General features: G+C 46.5%; 1 protein-coding gene across 3 annotated transcripts in view; it reads right to left on the bottom strand.

Annotated features, from left to right (window-relative positions):
• Positions 1-22264, bottom strand: part of LOC141257430 (spermatogenesis-associated protein 7 homolog) — a 418618-nt gene that overhangs the window by 312345 nt on the left and 84009 nt on the right. The window lies entirely within an intron of this gene.

The raw sequence follows: 22264 nt of genomic DNA, 5'->3' as shown, positions 1-22264 counted from the left end.
GCAGGATTCTGGCAGGTAACTGGCAGGTATCTGGTAACGGGACCTGAGTGCTGAAGCAGAGTGATAAGCTATGCAACAACATTGCTCGGGCACCTCCATTTTGGAGGAGGTGCCTTATATATGGTGAGGTCCTCCGGCCATTGGCCGGGGACTCCTTAGGACGACGCGCGCGGCCCCTTTAAGAGAGGGGGAGCGCGCGCGCGCCCTAAGCACAGTGGCCGGGAAGCAGCGCGCGCTGCCAGCAGAGCGGGAGGAAGACGCCGGGCATGGAGCGGAGAGGTGAGGGGAACAGCGTCCCTGCCTAGCAGGAGGCAGGGACGCCGACGCTACACTAGCACATCAAGAAAATGTAATAAATTTGTATTGTGAGAAATTTCAGGGTTTTTTTAACTTAATTTGTGAAAAGGCAACACAAGACACATCTGTAAGAGGTAAGCCAAAAACATATCTCCTAAAATTTGATTCCGCATTTATGAGACATTTTAAGCCATACACCCACAAAAACATCCTGGAAATTCCCATTTTAGGACAATTTGTAGGAGTTTACCTTTCTGATTTCGAGGAACAGTTGTGTACAGGATGTAATGGTTGCAAAGCATTTGGATAGCTGCGACGCTGAGTCACTTCTCACAGACAAGCTGTGAATCGGGAAAGTCAAGAAGGTCATAAGCCAGGAGGGTACGTCATAAACAGAGGGGTGAGACAAAGGCGTAGTCAGGTCACACTCTGGGGTCAGAATTCCAAGAAGGTAGCGGATCAAGACAAAGGGGTTAGGCAAATGGATGGTCAAAGGCAAATCCAAGGTCTGACAACAAAGATCAGAATATAAGAACTCAGAGCACAGAGAAAACACACACCACTTGAGCTAAGCTACCACTGGAAATCTTCTAATCCCTGACAGCCAGCTAAATAACCAGGTAACTACCTAGAACGGGTGACACCTGGAGGAAACCCCACAGGCCCAGCCTGATTGGGCAACTGAGCTGTCATTCTCAATACTGATGGCCCAGCCTGTGTCATGCAGAGTGTTGGAAAGACTAAGTGCAACACAAAGGGATGAGGGGAAAGAAGCCCAGACACTAGGGAAAGGGGGAGTGGAGACCCCTAGGGAGATCTAATAGCACCCTGCCTCCCCTACTGTCTCTATATTGGTTCCACACCAATCGCCGAGCAGGAAACCTAAGCCCTGTATATCCCTAGAGCTAGGCCCTGGATAGGGAGGGGGGTGAGCACTAGTCAGTCCCTACTATAAACTAAAGACAATAAGGAAGGCAAACAAAGAAGAGAAACTTAGCCTGAGCAGACTCCAGCTAGATTACACCAAACGTCCTCCAAGGGCACCAGAGAGGAAGCAAGCCGACTGCTAAAGCTCCAAGTCTTCACAAGGGAAAAAGTGAATATCACCTGCCACTCCCTGAAGTAGACTGAGAGTTTATAAACACCCAGACCAAGGTGTGTCAATCAGAGCAGGAGGGAGGTTGCCGCTGGGTCCAAAAGTCAGAAGGATTAAGAAGGTGTCTTAAATGCCAAAATCAGAGACCTTCTGCAGCCAGATGCAGAGCGACTGTATGTTGCATCTGACATACCCGTGACATCCTGCTCCTGATCCTATAGGGCGACTGAGCCATCACTCTCAACGTCCTTAGGACACTGTGAGGGGTGGAATCATGACAATAGCATAGTCATATAAAGTTTAGATATTAAAAAAGGTTTTGCACTTAAAGGATGGTTTTACAAAAAAAATGGAGTGGTATGGCTGTATAGATCCTAGTCCAGCAATAAAAATGATACCTGTCTTGTAGTAGCCCGATATGCCAGCGCTGAGAAATCAAGCTTTGAAGCCACATGTAAATTAGCTTGGAAGTGCATTAGGGGTATATATACACCCAGGCCAGAGGGAGGTAGTCGCTGGGTCCTAAAGAGAACCTCCTATCTAGGAAGCTGTCTGCAATGCCAAACGTGGAGATCTCCTACAAGCCACTGCAGGGCGACTGTCTGTCACCTCCGACACACCCGTGACATCACCTCTGCTTCATATTAGAGGCATGTGGAGGTATTGCAGAGATCTCATGCATTACTAAATTATGGATTCATACAAAACACAAGTTGAATACTTTTTGAGTCAGGAAGGTATTTTCTTTTTAAATGATGGGATTGCTTTTTTTGCTTTCCTCTTGATGAAGCCTCCATGATAATAAGCTAATTTTTTATTTCTTATGATGTACCTACACGGAATACGCCTGAAATAGATGATGTTTTTCTTGGCTCCCTCATGATAATAATTTTTCTTTGTCTGTGTAAAATGATCTCTCATGTCAGAATAATTTAGAATACAAGATAAAACCTAAGGAAAGGCTTCGTGCTGCTTGTAAGACAAGGGCGGCGATGCTCCCCGCAGGTCTGCGCTGCTTCTCTCATGTTCTCTCTGCTAGGTATTGTTTTATTAATGACAAAGTAATCAATTACCAAGCATGGGCCCGAACCTTCAGAAACTCTGCACTAACATTAACTCTTAAAAGCATATGCTGGGGCGGCCATACTATTGATGCAACCTTGGGAGCTGGTCAGGGGCCCAAGTGATAAGAAGGTAACATCCGCCTCCAAAGCAGGTGGTGCATTATGATGAGCTTCTGGGTTGCAAAGGGCCCATATATTGTTCTTCCACAGGGGGCTCTTCTGTCTGTGTTAGCTCCTGGGTCATATGATTATATTAAAAGGAGATTTCGTGCTCTGAAGGACCAGGCGTGTCCATACATGACATGGACAGTAATTCATTTGATTGACCGGCATGTAATGCTTCCTTTACCCTGTAGTGGCCACTGTAGGGAAAATGTATAGCTAGATTAGGTTTACCATCTGATCATTGGGGGTTTAGGAAGCCAGACACACTGATTTTTTTTTGAGTAGAGGTTTTTATGACTAGTAACTTTTGAGCAAAATAACATTGGGATCACTCATCCTAACTCGGACTGTGAGACATCTTCTATTGTAAGTCGATTGATTATTTTACTGATTTCTCCGCATAGTCTTCATACCTGATAATGGATTTTTAATAAGGCCTTGTAAACATTTGATGGCACACGTAGTCCATAAGGAGATAAGAAACATAGAAAGAACCATCAGCTTACCACAATTATCAAGGGACATGTAGATAAAATTCCAGTAGATGATGCTTGGATGTTGCGGGACCTGCATCCCCAACAGCAGGACACATGAAAAAAAGAAAAGAAAGAGAAAAAAATCCAGCACCAAAAAAGGACAAAAAAATATGTAGTAAAAATCCAATTTATTTAAATCCATTAAAAGACAAAAAAAGTGCATTAAAAAATATGAAAGCGAGTTAGAGGGTTCCAAAATGAGACACCTGTGAAGTCCACAAGGCTCTATCTTATGAACCTGCCAACACTCCAGATGCTGATGTATTTCTGCTTTTTTTCCATTGAAGATGTAGTCACCTCTAGCTGGAGGGCCCAGCCATCTACAATCGAGATCGGTGTCATCCGTCAGTGATATCTGAGTCAAGTGGGAATCTGAGACAAGTGGGCCTACAGCAGCTGGTGTCCCACTTGGCTCCGATTTCTGTTGGTGACATCATTTGAACATGTACAACAGACATGCGCTCTACGTGTATGGAGCGGTTTTAGGAGTTGAGCCCGCTTCATATAGCTCTGATGAGATTAGAGACAGCTCTGCATTTGTAACCCTTTTGATGCCACTGTCATTGGAAATGAGTGGAGGGGTCCCTTTCAACTCTCATCCATCCACATGTTTGCGGGTGCCATCGTATTGTCATGCTAGCCAGGGGTCTACTAAAGACCCTTGTGACTACCATGGTAAATACTGAAATGAACAAGAAGAATACTGAAATGGCAGAATTGCTGTTTTTTTGGTAACTTTGCTACACAAAAAATGGACTAAAAAAGATCAAAAAGTTGTAAAAATCCCAATCTGGTGATGGTGAAAACAACAACTCTTACCAGAAAAATAAACAAGCCCTGATACAACTTGTGATTACATAGCATTTATTCTTAATTAGGTCAGACATATTTTTTAGTAGGTCCGGAGACATAGACCATTTTTCAATGAGCCTGAATGTTGACTCTTGAATCGATGTTTAGCCTTGGGAGAATCCAGGTTGGGACAATGAGATCGCCTGGCCACATATTTACAATGGACTCTGTCAGCTTCCTAAGCTTGTGACTCGCCCCCTGGGCCGTGGGGCACTCGGATCCGGGCAATATGGGAACGATGGGAATAGTAGTGGCAACCCGGTTCCGTGGCTCAGGGTGGTCAGGCCAGTGGTAGTCAGTTATGTGCTGTTAACAATGTCCGACTACGCCACCCGTGGATTGCGGTTATTAGGAACCGCCGCTGCATGCAGACCGCTGGGGCTGATGAGGTGTGCAGCTAGGGTAGTGTGACTCCCCACGGGAAGAGTGCGGCCCCAGGGCAGTATAATGGATGTTGGGAGTGATGGTAGTGAGAGTCCCAGTGCTGATAGTGCTGGAGGAGCAAGGAGCATGCAGACAACAGGTTGCAGTCCAGGGTCTTTACTAGAACAAGTAAATTGACCCACAAACAGTCCCAGCTAGGAGGGGACCTAGATGTCTGAGAGCAACGGGGAAATTGGCCCTGGTCAGGGTGAGGGTGTAGGCCTACCGTGCTTTCTGCGCTCCTTCTGACTATCTCCTCGTTATAGGGTAACAGCCCACGTTTCCGAGCTTTCCGTGTATTCTCGCCTGTATGGTCTGCGACGTGGGTTCCTTTCTGCTCCCAGCCTTGTACGGCTTTACTGGTCCCTTCGGTTGTGGCAGGGCCTCCAGGCTTCTTAGGCCAAGGAATATACAGTCCCTTGCGGACTGGTTATCTGCTGGAGGATGTAGAATCCTCCCAGCCTCAGACACCAAAGTCTGGTAAAGTAAGTCTGTTATCTGCCAAGACAGGCTCGCTTCGCCTCTTGTCTCTGGCTTGTGGCTCTCCTCCTGCCACACTTCCTCTTAGTTGCAATACAACTGTCTGTCCCTGCTCTGCTCTGGGACAAGTCTCAGTCCTGAGACAGGCCTTCAAGTTCTCTCTAACCCTCCCCCCAGTACCAGCTTTTATAGGGGCAGCCAGCTCCCCCTACTGGCCTGAGACAGGAGGCATTGCATGCTAATGTTACCCTGACTAGAGAACCTCCCCCTTGCTCTCAGACACAGCCTTAATTACACTTGTGGCATCCAGGCCACTTGCCACTACCTCCTCTCTGATGGTGCTTGCCAAAAGCGGGGTGCCACTGGTTGGTGTAGTTGGCCCTGGAAGCCCCGAAGTCACAGCTGCTCTAATCCCGGCGAGCCAGCGGAAGAGACTCTGTAATTTGCACCATCTTGTGTATTTGCTGGGACTATTCTATATGTTATTGTCCGCTTTGTGGTTCAATAAACTATTGCCACACTGTTTTACCCTCAGCCTGTGTTGTCTGAGTAGTATTCTGACCACAGGAGAGGAGAGCGGGCGTTCAGTGGGATGAGCCCTGGTCCATGCGGTCTTTCTAAAGACAGCCAGGCCTGCGGACGAGACCACCAACTGACCCTCGTGTCTCCACACAACTCTATTGAGGCGAGGAGGAAAATGCAAAGAGGACCCGCTGGGACTTAGTCGTATAAATTCCCATATATGTCTGTAGCTGGCCCAGCCCAATTACCCAGTTGCCATTGAGATCAGTGGATTGCGCAAGGACATTCTGGATAAGGGATGCTATCCATTTTTGACTCGGGCAAACAGAACAGGGTCCAAATTTGGGAAAGCATATTTATTTACACAGAAATATACAGTATATATAATAAGGTATTTAATAGTAGGATTTCTAAACCTTTTACATAGAGTCTATCATTACTCGCTAGTTCCCGGCACTTGGATTTTTCTTTCTGATTCCCATGCTATGAGGAGTTAGCAGCCCATAATTCAACATCATCACTAGTATATTGTTTGGGCACTGTTATCTAGGAACCTAAAGACAATTTTATTTGGGTACTATATGGTTAAGAACAGATTCATACAATGGTGTGTGGGGGTCCGAGTATGGACCATGATACGTTGAACGATCATGGGTCTCCTGACCCAAACACATGAGCCTGACACAGGTGCATCTCACTAAATTAGAATATCATCAAAAAGTTAATTTATTTCAGTTCTTCAATACAAATGTGAAACTCATATATTAGAGTCATTACAAACAGGGTGATCTATTTCAAGTGTTTATTTCTGTTAATGTTGATGATTATGGCTTACAGCCAATGAAAACACAAGTCATTATCTCAGTAATTTAGAATACTTTATAGCAACAGCTTGAAAAATGTTTTTAAAATCCGAAATGTTGTCCTACTGAAATGTATGATCAGTAAATGCACTAAATACTTGGTCGGGACTCCTTTTGCATCAATTACTGCATCAATGCGTCGTGGCATGGAGGCGATCAGCCTGTGGCACTGCCTTCAGCTCGTCTGCATTGTTGGGTCTGGTGTCTCTCATCTTCCTCTTGACAATACCCCATAGATTCTCTATAATAGATTCTCTATGGGGTTAAGGTCAGGCGAGTTTGCTGGCCAATCAAGCACAGTGATACTGTTGTTTTTACACCAGGTATTGGTACTTTTGGCAGTGTGGACAGGTGGCAAGTCCTGCTGGAGAATGACATTTCCATCTCCAAAAAGCTTGTCAGCAGAGGGAAGCATGAAGTGCTCTAAAATTTCCTGGTAGACGGCTCTGCTCACTTTGGTCTTGATAAAACACAGTGCACCTACACCAGCAGATGACATGGCCCCCCAAACCTTCACTGATTGTGGACACTTCACACTAGACCTCCAGCAGCTTGGATTGTGGCCTCTCCACTCTTCCTCCAGATTCTGGGACCTTGATTTCCAAATGAAAATGGGAACTCTGGGACCTTGTGGACTGCCTTCTGGACATCTGTCAAGTCAGCAGTCTTCCCCATGATTATGGAGCCTACTGAAAAAGACTAAGGGACCTTTTTAAATGCTTAGGAAGCCTTTGCAGGTGTTTTTTGTTAATTATTCTCATTTACTGAGATAATGACTTTTGTGTTTTCATTGGCTGTAAGCCATAATCATCAACATTGACAGAAATAAACACTTGAAATAGATCACTCTGTTTGTAATGACTCCATATAATATATGAGTTTCACTTTTTGTATTGAAGAACTGAAATAAATTAACATTTTGATGATATTCTAATTTAGTGAGATGCACCTGACGCGCCTCCTGGGCCGTGGGGTACTCAGTAGCCGGGCCGGTCGGTGCTGGGGGTGTCACAGTAGCGGTGACCCGGTCCGTGACCCAGGGCAATCAATAAAAGGGGATGTTGAGAAAAGGGGAATTAAAGTTTTATATATATATAACATTCGTGACGCCACCTGTGGTATGCGGCTATATGGAGCCGCCGCTGCAGTGCAGAACCTCTGGAGATGATGATGACGCAGCAGAGTTGGTTCTGCTCTCCACAGGCAGAGCTTAGCTCCAGGGCAGGAAATGGTGACGTTATAGATGTTGCTGTGCAGTGTAGTGCAGGGGATGGCACAGTTAATAATCAGTCCACAACTTAATGGCGGTTTCCTCTTATCTTTACTTGCGGTGGTTAGACAGACCGGGGCACGGGTACTAGCTGGTAGTAGAGGTCTGGGCGGCCTGGAAGCAAGTTGGGAATCCACCTCGCCAGGTGAAGTTGGAGGCCTTCCCTTTGCTCTAATCTCTTTGGACCTGCTGCTTATAGCTGTGCTGTGGCCCTCGTCCCTGAGTAAAACGTCTTTGTGCTCACCCGTATGGCAGGCAGCTCGGGCCTTCCTGGGGTGTCGCTCCCACGTGGCGGTGCTGGGCCCTATGTGCTGCTGAGCCTCCGGGCATCTGATGGGGCCAGGACCCTGCCCTCCGGTTTCTGCTGCTGGGCCTTCAGTGCCCCACAACCTCGGACTCCGGTGTCCAGTTCTTCTACGCTCCTCTCTGGGGTGAACTGCCGCGCAGCTCGAGTCCCCAGGTCTTTCCTCGTCGCTGTCCTGTGTGGCGCCCCTGAGAGTTCAACCGCCACAGGGATGCTGCACTTCTTTAATGGAGTGTAGTGTTCCTCCTCTGAGGTAAGAACAGTGTGATAGTCGTGACCCTACCTTTGCATCCAACACCACATTTCTCCACCAGAGGGGGCTAGTATGCACTAGGTGTTGCTCCCCTAGTTACAGGGAGTCTGGGGAACCAAGAGTTAGGGGAACCAGTTAGTGGGTGAGGGTGGAGGACTAACAATTTAGTGACACTGTAAATTTCATATTTAATAAAAAGCCATCTTTGGTCTTGGTCTTTCGCTGGTCCTTGCTAGTCAAGGTCTTTCGGCTGTTCTCTGTGCTGTCATAGACTGTGTGTAAATGTGACCTCACGTCCGGAGTGCGGATCCTGTGTGGGCCTGCACCGGCAAGGGACACAGCCCTCGTACCTTAGCCTTGGGGCGAGGGGCAGGTTGCAGACCAGGAATGTCTCAACCCGGCCAATGACCAGGACCAAGAAGGCCCGGAGCTCAAGAGTGTGGCTCCACAGCAAATGGATCCCAGGCAGGATGCAGACGGAGCGGTGTACGCCACCTGTCCTCGCCATGCTGATATATTCAGAGGGAGTCCGGCTGCAAAAGGGGTACCGGCCCCCGACACCCGACCTTGCTACTCTATGTCCTGGACGGGAAAGCCCGGTAGGCCCTGAGGATCCCACCGGGTATCAGACGGAGCGGAGTTGCCACCCGTGCCCTTGTTCTGAGATGAGTTCAGAGGGAGTCCCGGCCTATTTCCACACACACGGACAGGAAAGGATTCAGTCTGTAGTTCAGGAACACTCTGGTGTAGGGTCCCGACTGAATGCTGGACTTACTCAGAGGTTGTCGGAACCCCGTTCCTGGTGACCGAAGGACTCCGCGGGGAGCAGGGAGTCGCCTTCCTTTTGCCATCTCTAAAGTGAGTAAAGCCTTGGAAGTTCACCCCTATGGCCTCCAGACTGTTTATTCTGCGCTACACCGTACGACGTGGCGCCCGTCTCCCTCTACTACTACCCCTTCCATCCTGTCCCTCTGCCCTGAGGCCCTGCTCCGCCTGTGGGGAGTAGTAAGAACTCTGGCCACCATAACACCATGCCTCAGCGGACTGCGGCAGCGCTGGTGGCCTTCACCAGGTTCCACAGGTGGCGTAGTCGTTAAATCAGCCACTCAACCCGGATGAGCCCACACCATCTCTTTTAATGTGACGGCCCTGAGCACGGGTCGGGTCCAGGCCACAGCTGCACCCCATATCTCCATCACAGGACCCGACTCCGAGTCCCCCATCACCCAGGGTAAACTAAAGAGCTTTTTCGAGCATGAGGCTTCACAACCTGGCGTAGTCGGCAGGATCGCGTGCCCGCAGCAAAGGAAGGAAATACCCATTTCTACCGGTTACTGTGTGCCTTACACCTTGAACTGTTGTTTTGCACTTAAAATGGCGCCTGCCCAAGAAGAACAGGCGCCATAATGCTGTGAAAAGACTGGCTTTAAACACCTCCCATCGTGGGCTGGACTCCCGCTTGGCGCCAAAAATGTGGACTGCCCCTTCCATCAGAGACTGTCCGCGGGGTAATGCCCGTCAAACCGGATGGGCCGAACGAAGGCGGGCCTGTCAGCATTCCGCCCAGGAACCGCCCCGAAAGAGGAGGAAGAAGAAAAGCAACAAGGTGCGGCCATTGCAGTCGGAGCTTGGCAATTGTCAGAGGCAGACATGGATGCTTCTGGGGAGCAAACCCACGCACCTTCTGAACCCGGTTCAGGCCCTTCACCCGGCAGAGAGAGAGGCAGCAGTATCCTCACATCGGGAGATTTTGAATTTCTCCGGCAGGAAGCTCCGGGACTGACTCTTGAGAAGGCAGAGAGAGGCCCAGGAGGCGGCGACGGCTGCGTGGTGGGAGGAGATGCTGCTGCGTATCCGGGACCGCCACCAAAGAGTTGAGGTCCCACGACAAGGCGACGCCCTTGACAGAGGTCGAGGGCGGCCCAGCGGCGGGTGAGTGTGCAACCCCTGCCCCGGCTGCAGAGCCTACCGTGACAATCCTGGACCTCATGACGGAGTATTTAATTCCCCACACGGCCACCTTGGAGCAGGTTTTGGCTCCGGAGCTGCAAGCGGCAGCTATGGGTGGGGACCTGCGATGCCGCCCAAACCCTGAATCGGAGGTGCCTGAAACTGCGGAGGAATCTACCGGCTCCAACCCGGACTGGTCGGCGCCTGTAGAGGACCCGCAGCAACCTGTCTTGACCCCGCTACCCGCACCAGCAGTAACCTGGCCCGAGGCTGAGGAGTGGGCCTGGGAAAACCAGGGGGGCGACCTGATGGGCTTCCAACGGGAAACCCGGGCTGAAGAGCGGAGGAGGAGCCAGTGGTGCAGCGACCAGATTTTCCAGCTCGCTCGGGAACAGCATCAAAGGGAGCAGCGCTGCGAGCGCCTCGAGGTACGGGCCAAAGCTGCCAAATCCCGGGCTCGGCAGGAAGAGGCCACCCGTCCCAGTCCCCGAGTGGAAGGCAAAGTCGTCCGCTTCCACCATGAGGCGGGGTGGGGGTTCATCCGCAGTCCCCAGTACCAGGACGACGTGTTCGTCAGCCGGCGGGACGTCGAGCCGCGTCTAAAGAAGGGACACCCTGGCCGGAACCTCTTCCCGGGCGACACAGTGACCTTTTATCGCCACCAGGGGGTGCAAGGGTGGTACGCCCTGGATGTACACAAAGTGTCCGGGAGCGACGCCACCCCGCGCTCGGCCTCAGGGGACCGGTTAGCCTCCGTCGGGAGGAACGAGCCTTTTCCCAGGAGGGAGCCTGAGGTTTAAAGCAGCCCACGGCTGTTGCAGTTTTCGTTTACCAGTTTTATGAGTGTTGACTTTTCTACTTTTGCTTATTTTCAATCCCCGGATTTCTAGAGACATGTGTCCCTGCAGACTGGCTGCAGACAGACTCTTTCTATTGTAAATAGTTTGCATCTTTTTAGGTGCTCCATATTGGTTTTATACAAAAACCGCGGATATTCTTTACCTCAAAACCTCAGAAGAAAAACCTGTCAGGGTGGCTCTCTGGGAGGTCCAACTTGGGATCTTCATGCCCTGCAGCCACCCCAGGGCCCACGTTGAGGGTTTAGGGCAGGTCCCTCGCACTTCTGAACTGACTCTGTGTCTTTGCACTTTACCCCGTCTGTTTGCACCAAAATGTCTCTGGAAAAATGCTAGCACTTTTATAATTTTAGACTTTTGTAATTTTATATATACCCTGTTATGCAACGTTTAAGGAGATGTGTCTCCCATAAAGGGAAGATAGTTCATGTTTACATTAAAAAGAAAATTTCCTGGGTGTTACTTCTTTTGCAGCCCGCGGACGTGCTGTGTTTTACCAGGGGGGAATGTGGCGCCCCTGAGGGTTCGACCGCCACAGGGATGCTGCACTTCTTTAATGGAGTGTAGCGTTCCTCCTCTGAGGTAAGAACAGTGTGATAGTCGTGACCCTACCTTTGCACCCAACACCACATTTCTCCACCAGAGGGGGCTAGTATGCACTAGGTGCTGCTCCCCTGCTTACAGGGAGACTGGGGAACCAAGAGTTAGGGGAACCAGTTAGTGGGTGAGGGTGGAGGACTCACAATTTAGTGACACTGTAAATTTCATATTTAATAAAAAGCCATCTTTGGTCTTGGTCTTTCGCTGGTCCTTGCTAGTCAAGGTCTTTCGGCTGTTCTCTGTGCTGTCATAGACTGTGTGTAAATGTGACCTCCCGTCCGGAGTGCAGATCCTGTGTGGGCCTGCACCGGCAAGGGACACAGCCCTCGTACCTTAGCCTTGGGGCGAGGGGCAGGTTGCAGACCAGGAATGTCTCAACCCGGCCAATGACCAGGACCAAGAAGGCCCGGAGCTTAAGAGTGTGGCTCCACAGCAAATGGATCCCAGGCAGGATGCAGACGGAGCGGTGTACGCCACCTGTCCTCGCCATGCTGATATATTCAGAGGGAGTCCGGCTGCAAAAGGGATACCGCCCCCCGACACCCGACCTTGCTACTCTATGTCCTGGACGGGAAAGCTCGGTAGGCCCTAAGGATCCCACCGGGTATCGGACGGAGCGGAGTTGCCACCCGTGCCCTTGTTCTGAGAGGAGTTCAGAGGGAGTCCCGGCCTATTTCCACACACACGGACAGGAAAGGATTCAGTCTGTAGTTCAGGAACACTCTGGTGTAGGGTCCCGACTGAATGCTGGACTTACTCGGAGGTTGTCGGACCCCCGTCCTTGGTGACCCCAGGACTCCGCGGGGAGCAGGGAGTCGCCTTCCTTTTGCCATCTCTAAATTGAGTAAAGCCTTGGAAGTTCACCCCTATGGCCTCCGGACTGTTTATTCTGCGCTACACCATACAACGTGGCGCCCGTCTCCCTCTACTACTACCCCTTCCATCCTGTCCCTCTGCCCTGAGGCCCTGCTCCGCCTGTGGGGAGTAGTAAGAACTCTGGCCGCCATAACACCATGCCTCAGCGGACTGCGGCGGCGCTGGTGGCCTTCACCAGGTGCCACAGGTGGCGTAGTCGTTAAATCAGCCACTCAACCCGGATGAGCCCACACCATCTCTTTTAATGTGACGGCCCTGAGCACGGGTCGGGTCCAGGCCACGGCTGCACCCCATCTCTCCATCACAGGATCCGACTCCGAGTCCCCCATCACCCAGGGTAAACTAAAGGGCTTTTTCGAGCATGAGGCGTCACACTTGTATTCAACTCCTCTCACTAACTCTAACTAACCCCACCTCCAGATCCCAGTTGCTAAGGGGAGGAGCTCCCCTTGCTGGTCTGGAGCCAGGAAAGTTGCATGCTAGTATACCTGATTAGGGGACCCCTGCTTGCTTCCAGGCATGGCATCACCCCTTGTGAGGGAGGCAATGCCACTGTGGCAACCGGACCCCTGGGGTGCCACACACCTGTATATGCCTATGAGGACCATTGAGTTTGGGTCAGGAGACCCGAGGCCGTTCAGTGCATCATGAACCGTGATACATGGATGTGTGAATGCACTTTAAGGGGATCACAAAAAAGGTTGAACTTTAGCTATATGCGAAAACAATTCAGCTGAGTGCAGGGAGAGGGGTAAAAGTTTGATTTCCCAGTCCCTCCCTGGTTTATCTAGCTCCCCTGATATGTTAGTGAACCGCTTATAATTGAGTTTTCTCATATAATAGCCAAGCTAAATCTCAGGAAAATATTTTTGTGTGTTTTGTTTCACAGCAACCTTCAGTCGTCTTCAGATTTATCTAGTATATGCACAGAAAACAGCTCTCTGTCATATGACTACAGCACATTACACAGAAATATGCAGCTTGGCTTCTAGAATTGTTGATATTTCATCTTTTCAATCTATTTTAATGTCATTTTTTTAAGATATTTCTTAAAATTATGTTTATAAAACCCACCTCACAATGTGCCTTCATGAGGACGTTGGTTACTTGTTGCATTTCTGTTTAGTCTTTTTTCTTTTTTTTTCCATTTTGAGTCTGAAGACTTTTAAAAGACAAATAATGTGTTGGATCGTAGTTATTGTAATATAGATCACACACAACTATCTACCTAGATAAAAAAAATATAAAAATAAAATATAAAATTGTGACGTTTTCGCTGCCTCATAATAGGCTGACAAATCCTGCTCTATAGAGGTCACTTCTCTGCAGTCGTCCCATTATCTTCACAGCCAGAATTACAATGACAAGTATCACCTATACGTGGATTACACAGGATCTACCATTCACAATAGGTGATGTCACAGCTCACCTCCTCCTCCTGTATAATGACTGATAACACCTCTATATACAGTAGATAACACAGGACCCACCATTCACAATAGGTGATGTCACAGCTCACCTCCTCCTCCTGTATAATGACTGAAAACACCTCTATATACAGTAGATAACACAAGATCCACCATTCACAATAGGTGATGTCACAGCTCACCTCCTCCTCCTGTATAATGACTGATAACACCTCTATATACAGTAGATAACACAGGACCCACCATTCACAATAGGTGATGTCACAGCTCACCTCCTCCTCCTCCTGTACAATGATTGATAACACCTCTATATACAATAGATAACACAGGGCCCACCATTCACAATAGGTGATGTCACAGCTCACTTCCTCCTCCTGTACAATGACTGATGACACCTCTATATACAGTAGATAACACAGGATCCACCATTCACAATAGGTGATGTCACAGCTCACCTCCTCCTCCTGTACAATGACTGATAACACCTCTATATACAGTAGATAACACAGGATCCACCATTCACAATAGGTGATGTCACAGCTCACCTCCTCCTCCTCCTGTACAATGACTGATAACACCTCTATATACAGTAGATAACACAGGATCCACTATTCATAATAAGTGATGTCACAGCTCACCTCCTCCTCCTGTACAATAACTGGTAACACCTCTATATACAGTAGATAACACAGGATCCACCAATCACAATAGGTGATGTCACAGCTCACCTCCTCCTCCTGTACAATGACTGATATCACCTCTATAAACAGTAGATACCACAGGATCCACCATTCACAATAGGTGATGTCACAGCTCACCTCCTCCTGCTCCTGTACAATGACTGATAACACCTCTATATACAGTAGATACCACAGGATCCACCATTCACAGTAGGTGGTGTCACAACTCGCTTTCTCCCTCTCTCTTCAATGAGATCACAGAGCATGCTCACAACAATCTCCCATAAATGTCAATGGCTGCTGTAAAGCATCACTTTGAATGCTGTTAAAAGAAGTTTAGAAGTGAAAACAGTTTACAAATCTTTATATTAGTATTAAATAGTAAAAACAAAATGATATGTGTCATAGTTTTCTGGGGGTGGTCTTTTAAAAAATGATTTCACGTATGCATACTATATGATGGGCCTGAGAGTAATTCTGGTTTGGGTTAGGGATGGTCTTCTCAAAGAAGTTGTGTCTTGGAGACGTTTCACCGTACCATTCAAATGAGCGATGATGTTGGATCTCTACAAGAAGGAGCATGGCCATTTGGAAGTATAGCTGGCCAACCATATATTTTAGTAAAAGGCAAGCACATCCAGATCATCCAGCTAAAATGATTAGTGAGATAAACCAAAAGATTCCCTAATGAACAATTACTTTGAAGGACTAATTCCCCACCAATGAACCTGTGCTAATGAAGGTAGAGAGTGAAGCAATTCAGGATAATCCTGAATGAAAACTGCAGTCACCAAAAAAACTAGGAACTGGAAGATTTATTCTCCAATAAGGGTCATGACCTAAACATAAGGTCAGGGCAACAATGAAAATGCTTAAAAAACAAAACAAAATGAGTACTGGAAAGTGGCGAAGTCCAGACCTCAATCCAAATGAAGATTTTAAGTTTTCTCAGAGCAATGAAGGAACTAAAACTGATCATAAAATATGAAAGATATCAAAAGGTAAATAAGGGTGGTGAAAATCTCTCAATCATAATAGTATTATCAGAGTGGGAGCATAGTATTGTCATGTATAGAGAAAAAATCAAAATGAAGTTCGATTTGCTGGATAACACCACTATGTAACTCCTAATCACTTTGTATGAGAGGACTTGGTCCTTATTTCCCACTCATCGCCTTTCCATATTTTTTTGGGTTAATTCTTTACAATTTTATTTTACATTCTTAGACCTCTAATTAAAGCCCAGCTGGACTAGGCCCTCTTTTTAAAGGGGGTATTCTCATGTTATTAAATTGCTTTAGTTAGTTAGACAGCATTAAAATTATCAAGTTTGCGACTGACTTGCTTCTTCTATCTGCTGTTATTCTCCTATGATGAGAGCTTGTGATGCTCCGTTGGCTCTGTTGCCTATTCACCGGCTGGCCGGTTATGACAAACTTTAGCGTGTGCGCAAACCTCACAAGCAGATACAAAACTGTTACTATCGTTAAGCATGGATGGCCACCAAAAAAGTCTACATATAGCTTTTTGCATAGCAGTGACCCCGGGGTGACCACTCAAGACAGAGTCATGAAACTCTTGCAACAGACGAATTCTTAGATACACGGGCACAAATAATTTAGACTCCGGAGTAGCAGAAGGTGCCAACGACTGGACTTTGCGAATCTCAGTCTCCAATTCTGAGGATACCATAGAAATTACTATACCCTGAAGAAGAATGGAGGATGGATGTTCTGGAGGAGAAAGACAAAGGCATAAGTCAGGTCACAGTCTAGTGTCAAAATACCAGGAGATAGAAGATCAAAGCAAAACAACAAGATGTAGGGATAGTTAGAACACGGTTCAAGGCATCAGGCAGTGGAGGATCAGAACTACGTACGACAGAATCAGGTAAATACTCACCAGGAAGAAAAAACTATGTCTGGCAGGGATCAGAGGCAGGCAGCTCAGTTAAGTAGCTGGGAAATCTCCAGAAGAGACACCTCCGAGTCACAGATTGGAAGGCTGAGCTGTCAATCAAAGTACTGACAGTTCAGCATGCCCTCACAATATTGGATGGCCGAGCTGTCAATCAAAACACCAAGAACTCAACATGACCCAGATTCCATAGGGCAGCAATACAGTCATTCACTGAGCAGAGGAATTGTGATAGAGCTTTTATCTTACAAGGTGTGCAGCTTGTTTCCAAGGAGCTCGACCACTAGAGCCTTACCAAGTATGTGCAGTAGTTACATTCTCAGGGCTGAGGGGTTAATTGTTAAAATACCAGTAACCTCTCTGCAGTCCATTTACTTCTATGGAGTAGTTAGATGTTCACCTTCCCCCATCCCTTTAAAATCATGAGTTATTAGTCCTGTAAAATCACAATTAACTAGTCCCTAGCATGGGCAGCTTCCAGAGCAGTTCTCCTATTCACTGCTCTCATTTTCCTCAGCTGTATTACTATTCAAATGCCCTGTTATCGCTATATGCAAATATAATGATATCAGTGTAGACTTTTAATGTGTATTAGCCAGATGAAGCTCCTGCATCAGAACTATCACTCAAGGAGGCGTGACAGCCCCCAAAGCAATTAGGAAGTAAGGAGACTGCTGAGCTGTGTGCTGCTTAATAGGCAACCTAAGAATTCACCTTTAAGGGGGTTTGAAAGCAGTCACTTGAAAAGAATATATCAGAGATGTTTTGGAAAATGTCATCCCATCTATTTATGGCATTCCATTTTTAAGTCTCTGTTAAAAAAAATGATGAAATAAGCAAGGAGTTGTTTTATTTCTAGCTTGTTTGCCAATATGATCATGGAGAGGATGAACCCTGTTCAAGTTTACCCCACTCCACCTAATGAAAAGGAGGTTAAAACCAACTGGAGTTTGGGCCTGCTACCATTGAGTCTTTGCCAGCTGCAGGAATTATCTCCATAGTGCACACACTATACAGTAGATATAGAAACATATAGATAAAAGCTTCTCTTTCATTTCCAGGAAGTGGTTCACTTATGTGGTAATACAAAAGAGGAACCTTTCCAATGTGGTTTTGAATAAGAGGAAACCTGCCTACCCCATCCAATGAAAGGGAGGGTAATGCCAAATTAAGTTAGGGTCTGCTTCCACTGGGACTGTAGAAGCTGCAGGAATTAATCTCTATGGTGGGTAAACTATGTGGTTGATTTAGGAACTTATATAGTAGATACTAGCTTCCCTTATATTTCCAGGAGGTGAGTCCTTCCTCTGTGTTGGCTAATGTGGTCAAAGAGAGGATAAACCATTCTAATACGGTCATGGAGAAGAATAACCCAGTGAAAGTCAACACCTTCCAAATGAGGGCAAAACCAACTTGAGTTAGGGCCTGCTTACACTGGGATTTTAGCAGTTTCAGGAATTATCTATATTGTGAATACACTATAAATTAGATTTAGAAACTTATAGATACTAGCTTATCTTGCATTTCCATGGGGTAGTGCATTTTGCTTTATGGCTAATGTGGTGGGAGGAACGCTTCTAATGTGGACATGGAGAGAAGGAACTCTGAGAAAGTACACACCATCTATTGAAAAAAGGGTAAAACCAACTTGAGTTAGGGCTTGTTTCCGTTAAAAATATGGCAGCTGTGTAAAGTACTTCTCTGTTAGGTACTCAATACAGTAGATTTAGATACTTATACAACCCCTGGCAAAAATTATGGAATCACCGGGCTCGGAGGATGTTCATTCAGTTGTTTAATGTTGTTGAAAAAAATGCAGATCACAGACATGGCACAAAACTAAAGTCATTTCAAATGGCAACTTTAAGGCTTTAACCCCTTAAGAACATTTGACGTACTAATACGCGTCTGTGCCCTGGGACTTAAGAGCCAGACCCGTATTAGTACGTCATGGCGATCGCGCGCACACACAGGCTGTGCGGGCGCGATCGCCGCCGGGTGTCAGCTGATTGTCACAGCTGACACCCGGTACTATGTGCAGGGAGCGGTCCTGCACCGCTCCCAGCACATTAACCCCCGCTATGCTGCGATCGAAGTCGATCGAAATCGATCGCGGCATTGCGGGGGCAAGGGGAGGTGATCGGCGATACTCACCTCCTCTTCCGGCTTCCAGCGCAGACTGCAGCGGCTTCCCGGGTGTTGCCATGACGACCCGATGTCGTCATGACAACATCCGGGTCACCAGAGAGCAGGAAGATTGCTTGGACATGCGCAGTGCATCTCCAAGCAATCTTAACACTGTGCACTTCTGACAGCCTGCATGGCATAGGGATGGTGCTCCATTCCTATGCCATGCAGGCGATCAGAAAAAAAAAAGTGAAAGTCCCAGAGTGGGACAAAGTAATAAGGTGTACAAACTGTCTGAAAGTGGAAAAAAAAAAAATGTGCAAAAATATTATAAAAAAATAAAAAAAATAATACACCAAAAATAAAAATATAATGTACCCATCAATAAATATTATTATAAAAAAAATAAAAAAAAAACAATAAAAGTACACATATTTGGTATCGCCGCGTCCGAAACAGCCTGACCTATAAAACTGTCCCACTAGTTAACCCCTTCAGTGAATACGGTAGAAAAAAAAAAAAAAAACGCAGCAAAAAACAATGCTTTATCACCATACCGCCAAACAAAAAGTGGAATAACACGCGATCAAAAAGACGCATATAAATAAAAATGATACCGCTGAAAACGTCATCTCGTCCCACAAAAAACAAGCCGCCATACAGCTCCATCAGCTGAAAAATAAAAAAGTTTCAGCTCTCAGAATAAAGCGATGCTAAAAAATATTTTTTTCTATAAAATAGCTTTTATTGTGTATAAGCGCCAAAACATAGAAAAATTATACAAATGTGGTACCGCTGTAAACGTACTGACCCGAAGAATAAAGCTACCTCATCAATTTTACCACACGCGGAACAGAATAAAAAAAAAAAAAAAAAACAATTCCTGAATTGTTGGTTTTTGTTTATTCTGCCTCCCAAAAATCGGAATAGAAAGCGATCAAAAAATGTCACGTGCCTGAAAATGGCACCAATAACAACGTCAAGTCATCCCGCAAAAAACGAGCCGTCACATGACTGTCTGCCAAAATCTGGAAAAATTATAGCTCTCAAAATATGGCGATGCAAAAACTAGATTTTACAAAAAATGCGTCTTTTAGTGTGTGACAGCTGTCAGTCATAAAAACCCCATATGATTCTGGCATTGCTGTAATCACACCGACCCGAAGAATAAAGTCGTCTAATCACTTATACCGCACAAGGAACGGCGTCAAAAATAAACTCTTGGGTTAGGATTGGGCTAGGGTTAGGGCTGGGTTTGGGGCTAGGGTTGTGCTGGGGCTAGGGTTGTGCTGGGGCTAGGGTTGTGCTGGGGCTAGGGTTGTGCTGGGGCTAGGGTTGTGCTAGGGCTAGGGTTGTGCTAGGGCTAGGGCTGGGGTTGGGATTTTTTTCAAAAGTAAGAAAAAAAGATGACGATATGGTGACTAGTGTTGAGAGCAAGTGCTCGCTACTTGAGTTTGAATCGGGTGCTCTGGTATGCATTGAGTATCGTGGGTATTTGAGTGACATGCTCGAGTCTCTGCCCCATATGCTTCGCGGCCAAAAAACTTTACGGGGATTGCCTGCCATGCACGAGCGATCCCCGCATGGTTTTTTTTGGGTGCCTAATAACCGTGAAACATGCGGAGCAGGGACTCGAGCATGTCACTCAAGCACACGCTGTACATGGTGCATACCTGAGTACCCGATGCAAACTCAAGTAGCGAGCACTTGCGCTCAAGAATAATGACAACTTATTCAATATGATGACCTAATGTAAACAAATTCTGTGCCGTACCTCTGGGTTCAAAATGTTCACTATACACCTTAATAAAATCCTTGAGGGGTATAGTTTGCAAAATGGGGACACTTGTGGGGGAGCTCCACTGTTTAGGCACATCACGGGCTCTCCAAACGCGACATGGTGTCCGCTAACAAATTGAATGGAAAATCGGCTCAAATTGTTAGCGGACGCCATGTTGCGTTTGGAGAGCCCCTGTGTGCCCAAACATTGGAGCTCCCCCACAAGTGACCCATTTTGGAAACTAGACCCCCCAAGGCACCTATCTAGATGCATAGTAAGCACTTGGAACCCCCAGGTGCTTCACAAATTGATTCGTAAAAATGAAAAAGTGAAAAAAAAAACACTTTTTCATTTTTATGAATCAATTTGTGAAGCACCTGGGGTTCCAAGTGCTCACTATGCATCTAGAAAGGTGTCTTGGGGGGTCTAGTTTCCAAAATGGGGTCACTTGTGGGGGAGCTCCAATGTTTGGACACACAGGGACTCTCTAAATGCAACATGGTATCCGCTAACAAATTGAATGGAAAATCGGCTCAAATTGTTAGCGGACACCACATTGCGTTTGGAGAGCCCCTCTGTGCCCAAACTTTGGAGCTCCCCCACAAGTGACCCCATTTTGGAAACTAGACCCCCCAAGGCACCTATCTAGATGCATAGTAAGCACTTGGAACCCCCAGGTGCTTCACAAATTGATTCGTAAAAATGAAAAAGTGAAAAAAAAAACACTTTTTCATTTTTATGAATCAATTTGTGAAGCACCTGGGGTTCCAAGTGCTCACTATGCATCTAGAAAGGTGTCTTGGGGGGTCTAGTTTCCAAAATGGGGTCACTTGTGTGGGAGCTCTAAAGTTTGGGCACAGAGGGGCTCTCCAAACGCAATGTGGTGTCCGCTAACAATTTGAGCCGATTTTCCATTCAATTTGTTAGCGGATACCATGTTGCATTTACAGAGTCCCTGTGTGCCCAAACATTGGAGCTCCCGCACAAGTGACCCCATTTTGGAAACTAGACTCCCCAAGGCACCTATCTAGATGCATAGTGAGCACTTGGAACCCCTAGGTGCTTCACAAATTGATTCGTAAAAATGAAAAAGTGTTTTTTTTTTCACTTTTTCATTTTTACGAATCAATTTGTGAAGCACCTGGGGGTTCCAAGTGCTCACTATGCATCTAGAAAGGTGCCTTGGGGGGTCTAGTTTCCAAAATGGGGTCACTTGTGGGGGAGCTCCAAAGTTTGGGCACACAGGGGCTCTCCAAACAGAACATGGTGTCCGCTAATTATTCAAGCAAATTTTACAATCAAAAAGTCAAATGGCGCTCCTTCCCTTCCGAGCCCTGTCGTGCGCCCAAACAGTGTTTCTTCCCCAAATATTGGGTATCTGCGTGCCCAGGGGAAATTGCACAACAAATTTTGGGGTCCATTTTTTCTTGTTACCCCTGTGAAAATAAAAAAAATTGGGTCTAAAGTAACATTTTTGTGAAAAAAGTTAAATGTTCATTTTTTTCTTCCACATTCAAAAAATTCCTGTGAAGCACCTGAAGGGTTAATAAAGTTCTTGAATGTGGTTTTGAGCACCTTGAGGGGTGCAGTTTTTAGAATGGTGTCACTTTTGGGTATTTTCTGTCATAAAGACCTCTCAAAGTGACTTCAAATGTGATGTGGTCCCTAAAAAAATGGTTTTATAAATTTTGTTGGAAAAATGAGAAATCGCTGGTCAACTTTTAACCCTTATAGCTCCCTAACAAAAAAAAATTTTGGTTCCAAAATTGTGCTGATGTAAAGTAGACATGTGGGAAATGTTATTTATTAACTCTTTTGTGTGACATATCGCTCTGATTTCAGGGCTTAAAAATTCAAATTTTGAAAATCGCAAAATTTTCAAAATTTTCGCCAAATTTCCGTTTTTTTCACAAATAAACACAAGT

This window comes from Phyllobates terribilis, unplaced genomic scaffold (genome assembly GCF_046119375.1).
Source record: "Phyllobates terribilis strain yellow unplaced genomic scaffold, ASM4611937v1 Scaffold_3__8_contigs__length_932513732, whole genome shotgun sequence".
NCBI lineage: Eukaryota > Metazoa > Chordata > Amphibia > Anura > Dendrobatidae > Phyllobates > Phyllobates terribilis.
The sequence above is the reverse complement of the archived record's forward strand: the minus strand, read 5'-3'. Positions and strand labels throughout refer to the sequence as shown.